Consider the following 7,524-nt stretch of genomic DNA (forward strand, 5'->3'; position numbering starts at 1 on the left):
AAAGAGGATCGTACTTGTTTACCATACTGACATGCTGAGCAAAGTTTTTCTTTAGAAAAATCTATTTTGGGCAAACCAGTTACAAGTTCATGTTTACTCAGATAGGCAATGGTTTTAAAGTTTAAATGATTTAGTCTCTTATGCCACAACCAGTTTTTTGATGACTTGGAAGCAATAAAACAAACTGGTGCATAAGTTTGATCATTCCAACTGACTTTATATGTGTTTCCACAACGTTTGCCAGTTAGTATGATTTCATCAGTTGAAGTTTTGACTGAACATGAATTTTTGTCAAATTGTACTGAGAATCCACTGTCGCATAACTGACTGATACTAATCAAGTTAGACTTCAGGTTTTCTACTAATAGAACATCTTTAAAAGTAAAGTTACCATGGATAAGCTTACCTTTACCCACAGTTCTATCTTTGGAATTGTCCCCGAAACTGATGTTTGGACCACTGTATTTGGTCAGTTGAGATAGCACACTTGCATCTCCTATCATGTGTCGCGAACATCCACTGTCCAAATACCATATTGAGTTCTTGTTTGTACCTGTTATCTGCAATCACACACATAATAAAACCTGGTACCCATACTTATTTGGGTCCTGAGCTGATTAGTCCCTTAGGAACCCACACTTGGATTAGTCTAACAGACTTTCCAGTAGTTGTATTCCAAATTGATTTCTCGGCTTTTGTGTGCATGGTGTGTAGTGTATAGATGATACATTATGTATTTTAGGTTTATTCAACTGATTGTTTAGTCTGTATCTCTTCTGAACTGGCTTGCAGTTATAGTAATTGAAGTAGCTATTTGAATAGTTTTTTGAAACCTCTTTGATGACTGATTTTTGTGAATCAATTGAGGATTTTTTACTATAACCAATCACATATCTTCTAGCCTTGTTCATATTTACAGTAGGTTGCTCAATCAGCTTACTAGGCTCAATTTGTTCTTGTACTACTGCTGATTTAACAAAGTGAATATATTTCCCTTTGTCTATTTTTAGCTTTGGTTGAGTGTCATTTTGACACATTTCTCCTTGAGTGTTGAACCCTAAACCAGTTTTATCAGAAACTGATTTTTGTGAATTCTGCATTTCATTTAGTGCAGTAGATGACTTGTTCCAAGATTGAATGAGCTCAGTCTGTTTTGAGTTTTCAAGAATCAACTTTTGGATTAATAACTGATCTTTGTTTCTTTCTGCTTTTAACTCAGCAATTTCCCTTTTCAGACTCAACCCGTCAACTGATTCATCAGTTTTGGTTTTATTGTCTGTGGGATCAGTTTGCTTTGCTTTGATTTTTTCGAATAATGATGCAAGCTTTTGATATTCATTTACCATATCATGTAGTGTTAGAATGAGTTCTTCTCGTGTAAAGTCAGTTGAGCTGAAATCAAATACCTGTTGACTAGATGATTCTTCTTCTGCATCATTAGCCATCAGGCACTTGTCTTCCTCATCATCACTAGAGCTGCATGAGCTTTCTGGTTCTGACTCCTCACTGTCAGTTTCTGCCCATTTAGATTTGCTTTCTTCGGCTAAGAGTACCTCATGTTTCTTTCTGAAGGACTTCTTATCATCCTTGGGTTTTCTTTTGTTCTCATATGATTTCTTTCTTCTATCAGTTGAGCCTTGACTGTCCTTCTTGGGTTTAGGACAGTCAGCAATGAAGTGACCTGATTTGCCACAATTGTAACAAGCATTTGTTTCATCTTTGGAGTTGTTTCTTTGGTATGACTTCTGAAAGTTTCCTTGATTCTTTCTCATGAACCTTCCAAACTTTTTGATGAATAGTGACATAGCATCATTGCTTAACTGATCAGCAGATTTCTCAACTGAACTAGTTGGTTCTGTTCTGACAGCAGCTAGAGCAGTTGTGGCTGCTGGTGTGGATGGTTCTCCTTCTCTGGTTTGCAGTTCGAACTCATAAGCTTTAAGATCAGCAAATAGATCATGAAGTTCAATCTGGTTCAGGTCTTTGGATTCTCTCATTGCCATAGTTTTGACATCCCATTCTTTGGGAAGACCTCTCATTACCTTCAGTGCAACCTCTTTGTTTGTATACACTTTTCCAAGTGCATTTAACTCATTGATGATACTGCTTACTCTTTCATCATACTCGTGCATTGATTCTCCTGCTTTCATTTTGATATTATCAAACTTCTGAACTGCAACTGAAAGTTTATTTTCCTTGGTTTGATCATTTCCTTCACAAAGCTGGATCAGCTTTTCCCAAATTTCTTTGGCTGTCTTACACATCTTTATTTTGCTGAAAGTTATTTTGTCCAGCGTCTTGTACAGAATGTCTTTAGCCACATTATCAAGATTGGCTTTTCTTTTATCTTCAGTTGTCCATTCTTCTCTAGGCTTTTCTATTCTTTGTGGTGCCCCTTCTGTTATGGCAACTGCTGTATTAGTTTTCAGAATCTTCATGGGTCCATCAGTTATGACATACCACATGTCATCATCTTGTGCAGCTAAATGAGCCTGCATTCTGATTTTCCAATCATCAAATTCTTCTCTGGAGAACATAGGGATTTTGTTGAATGAAGTCATGCTAGCAAGTTTATAGATCAAAAGTATTCAAGAACAAGATTCAACTGCTCTGATACCACTTGATAGGATCGATTAACGTATCAAGAGTGTTTAGAAGGGGGGGTTGAATAAACACTCACAATTAAAATGAATCTTTTCGAATTTTGAATTCAGTTTGGTGACAAACTGATTCTCGGAATCTTGTTGGTCAATGACAATCAGTTAAACTAAGAGTAGTTGCGGAAAATAACTGACTGAAAGATAGAATACAAAACTGAAATAAAGTACGCAAGGATTGTTTCTGGATGTTCGGAGATTTCAATCACTCCTACGTCACCCCTTCTATCTCAAGGATAGGATTTCCACTAAAAGACTTTGATCGAATACAAGACTTGTACTGACCCACTTCAGTTTGGACTTAGTACTGCCAAAACTGAAACTCTTAGCATACAACAGCTTTTATCAGTTCGTGACTGATCTTAGCACAACTGATATATTCTTGATTGAATTACAAAGTGCTAACACGCTCAAAGTGTAGCTTTAGATGCTACTGATATATCTGATATACGTGAGCTGTGAATTGTGATTTTAGAAGCGTAACAGCAAGCTTCAATAATGCGTTGATAGTTCTTCTTCTCAGCTGCTTTGTTCACTTATTTATATGCTTCCTTTCCAACGGTAACTTGAGATGAATTTGAATCTTTGTATCCGTTGATTTTTTACTTGATTATTCCTTGGATATTGTTTCCTTCATTTATTGTGATGCGGCGTCTTAACTACTTTCGCCGAAATGCGTTGTTCTAAGCTATATTGATTTAAGTGCGGCGTTGCAATCTTCTATGTCTCTTTGTCGGTTGATCGTTCTTTCCCGAGACATGTTCAGTTGAAGGGTGCTTTAGCATAAATCAGTTTCCAACTGATCAGTTAGCTGATTTCAGTTATTAAGTTCAGTTGTTGAATGTACCTGCGCGTATCAGTTGGTTGATCAGTTTGTCAAACTCCAGAATCCAGAATTTGGTTTTCAACATAAATGTTATTGACTATTTTAAAATATTTATTAAGATATAAAGTATTGACTTTTACTTCATAAATTTTTCGCTCCCACTGTTTTGACATCTTTCACTACCCTCTAGTGAAAACGGGAAAATCCTTTCCTCAGTATGTACGTAAGGTCCAATTAGCAAATTATGATCCCAAATAATATTAGCCAATCATAATTCCTAAAAGGTAGTTTCCAATTGCATCTCCATGCAACCCTCTACGTAAACTTTTGTCTCGCGTTTGATTAGGACCCAATATATGACGTTGTTCATCTTTACGTGTCAAGTCTTACCCATCGATGTTGAACTTTAATGGACGGTCGCCATGAGTTACCTCAATAATATGAGCTGAAATTATGGGAGTTCCACGTAGTTCACATCACCATGTCAATGGATGTCACAGCTTTCCGGTGTCCAGGACCCCCCCAATAATATGACCCGAGCCCCGAACACGGGTAGCGTTCATCATGCACCCATTGTCGATGGAAGATATGGAAATTATAAGCACCTTTATAATTCTCTTTTCGGGCTTGATATTAATTTTGAATTTTATTCAAAATGAGGGTTTTTAATTTAGAAAGGTCTCATAATTAATTTTGTTTAAAAGCTCGTCATGTTTGATCGTATGTTTGCCGGATTCATGTAACTTTGTTATTATCATAATAATAACGCACATACTCATTATTTATAATATATCATGCATATATTATAAACAGTAAACTAAACAAGGATGATCAATCGCTCCAATACTAATGACCTGTGTGAGCCAAACACGGGCCTAGTTCCAATCCTAGGGAATGCATGGGATGTAAATACATAATTACATTAGCTTCCAATATTTACATGTCTTCGATCTTCATAATCATCAAGGCCCACCATCATCCAATCTTGATATTCCAATATATTAATATTTACAAATAAATAACAATGGCAAATAGGGATACATCTAATGGGATGGGAACGGGCCATAAACCAAGCTCACTTATAAATTGACAATTATTACAATCACTCAACACAAAATATACTTGCATACACCTAGCAAATTGGGCTTGGGCTTTTGATCATCCTTCATGCATAATATAACATATCATACACCATCAATTAATTATCACAATAATTAATTGATCCAATATTATATATCTTGATTCAATCACTAACTGCCATGATTATAAACTAAATCAACAAAATAAACAAACTCCTTTGTCTACTTTCTAATTAATTTATTTATAACCGAATTTCTCGTAAATCACCATTTACTATAAATAATTAAAGTCCAACTTCAATTATTTATTTTATGAGAAAATATATACAAATTTGTAGATTTAAACTTAAGGGCCCAATAAAACATTTTTCACCAAAAATATTTTGGCCCGTTTAAAATTCAAAAAATATGTTAACCATCTAATGGTCCAACAACTCAATTCCTATGACACTTTGATATTTCAAAACACTTTTGGGAACCCTATTTGTCATCTCCGTTGCCGGAGCTCCGTCGCTGGATTCCGGCCAACAAATTTTTTTTATTTTTAAAGGGAGGGTTCGGGCAGCCCTCGGGGATCGGTTACAGTGCCCGGATGTGCAACGGAATTTTAAAAATTATATTTTCATACAAAAAAAAACACCCAGCACCCACTAGTGTGTGTAGCAAATACCAAAAAAAAACACAAATGTCATACATAGTGTGTTAAGAAATTTACCTATCAATCACAAAGATTGATTATTGGCTCCAACTAAGTTGTAAACAACTTAGCTCTTGAAGGATTGACCCAATCTACAAGCTTCCTAGAGCACTCCTTGCTCAAATGGATTCTTTCATTCAAATTAGGTCCACCACTAACTAGGAAGATCCCCTCTAATTTTGCACTAGAAAAATTAGAAGATTTTTCTTTAAAAAGTGTATGCTTTTATCAATCATTGAAGAAGCAAAAATGGAGGAAAATATGAATGAAAATTTCGGCCATCATGGAGGAGAGAAAGGGGAGGATAATTTTTCTTGGTGCTTGAAAAAGTTAAAGTGCATATGAGAGACATGCCTTCTTTATTGAAAAAGTTGTCTTCCAACTCTGCACCTCCTTGTGCATGTGTTTGGGTTTGTAACTTTTACAAAGTCCATGGACTTTTATTTAAATATCTCAAACACATTTGAGACCATTTAAACTTTACTTGATTTTACTCAAGCCCACTAGTTGAATAATTATTTCCTATTGAGCTCTACAAGACTCAATGTTATTAATTAATTCAACACTTGAATTAATTTAATTATTTGGACTCTAATAGGTCCACTAGTGTTTAATTAATTTAACACTTGAATTAATTTAATTTAATCCATAATAATGTTTATGAAAATCACAGTTTTCAAATACATTTTTTCTTGTGGCCAACTTTTAATTTAGGAACACTTTCGCAAATTAAAAGTTACATTCCCATTATAGAAGTCATACTTCAATTTTTCTTTGCGCTTATAAACTCCTTTATAAGCCGTTCAACACATTGAACTATTTTCCTTCTCAACGGGATCTAGAAAGTTAGCACTTGTATGACCCTCAATGGTTCAATGATACAACTAGTCGTGGGTTCATATCTCAATATGATTCGAGACTAAACATGTCCTTATATGAGCATACCACAATTGCTCCATTCTTATTTATCAACTCCTTGATAACAAGAACGTCAGAATTCAAGTCTGATAGTATCCAACCAATCATGTTAAATGCCTAGCAGTATCGCTTATATGATTCCCTAGGTATCAAATGATAGTGCCTGCAAGAACCATTCTATTATGGTTAGTGTACAGTAAGGTCCCTTCATCTCATATATCACGACCGATTCGACAATCATTGGTATATCGAGAGTTGTCAAAGAATCGATACTATGTGTCATGTCATAGTTGCATCGATGGCGTAATCTAAGAAACCCCTTTCTTAATTGCCACCAACACTCTGATTAGAGATTTCAAACTACATACACATGAGATCACATAGGATATCCATACCTGAAGGTAAGCGGTGAATCTCCGACTACAATGCATCAACTCCTATATGTTCTGAAAAAACATCCAACCTTGCCACCTGATGACCCATATGAGTCGGTAAACAATTCAAAGTGCAATGCTAGCATATAAAGTCTCAATGTTGTCCCGGGTCATAAATACTAATGGTATACAACCATAAACTAAGACGTTTCCACTCGATAAGTGAGAACCACTTGGAAAGTCATTTATGGAGGGTTGTTTAGTGCACTCTGCAAGGAGCACCTATCTGCATGCTCGGACATCACAATGTTCCCTACCAATGAAACATGGTACTCACATCGCAGATACTAGTCTCAAACTCGAGCGGCCTTTATCTTTCTTAGCAGCGGCTGAATCGACTAGGAACTGTTTAGAATATACAGTATTCCAAATATGAGTTTCACGATACTAATCATATGAGCATCTCATATTCTTTCTACTATTTGTATATTCAAGGACTTTATCTATGCAACAAGCATGGGTATACAGATAAAGATGTGCCAAAACATTAATTTCAAATATTATTAAAATAAAGATTGTTTATACATAGAGTTTTAATATGAACCTTCGGCCAACACTTGTCTCGACGGACACATACTCTAACAAATGTATCATTCATATCCGTAGTGTCCAATTTTGATCCTACTAAAAATCGAATAGAGTGTGTCAAATGCAAACACTCATCCCCCATGCGTATTCTTTCATATTCCTACATCAACTACCCAATCTTAGCTCATACACTATTCTTCTACCTTAATTTTGAGAGAAATAAACTTCTTTAGCGCTTTAAAAGTTTTAATAACTCCTATGTGTTGAAAAAAAAAACAATAAGAATGGAAAGTTTTCAAAAAATGATGAAGGAATGAAAGAGTATTGAAAAACATTATAATCATGAAAGAAAAGATGAAAGAATATTATATTGTGAGGTAAAGGA

This window comes from Primulina huaijiensis, chromosome 10, assembly GCF_012295235.1.
Source record: "Primulina huaijiensis isolate GDHJ02 chromosome 10, ASM1229523v2, whole genome shotgun sequence".
NCBI classification, from domain to species: Eukaryota; Viridiplantae; Streptophyta; class Magnoliopsida; order Lamiales; family Gesneriaceae; genus Primulina; species Primulina huaijiensis.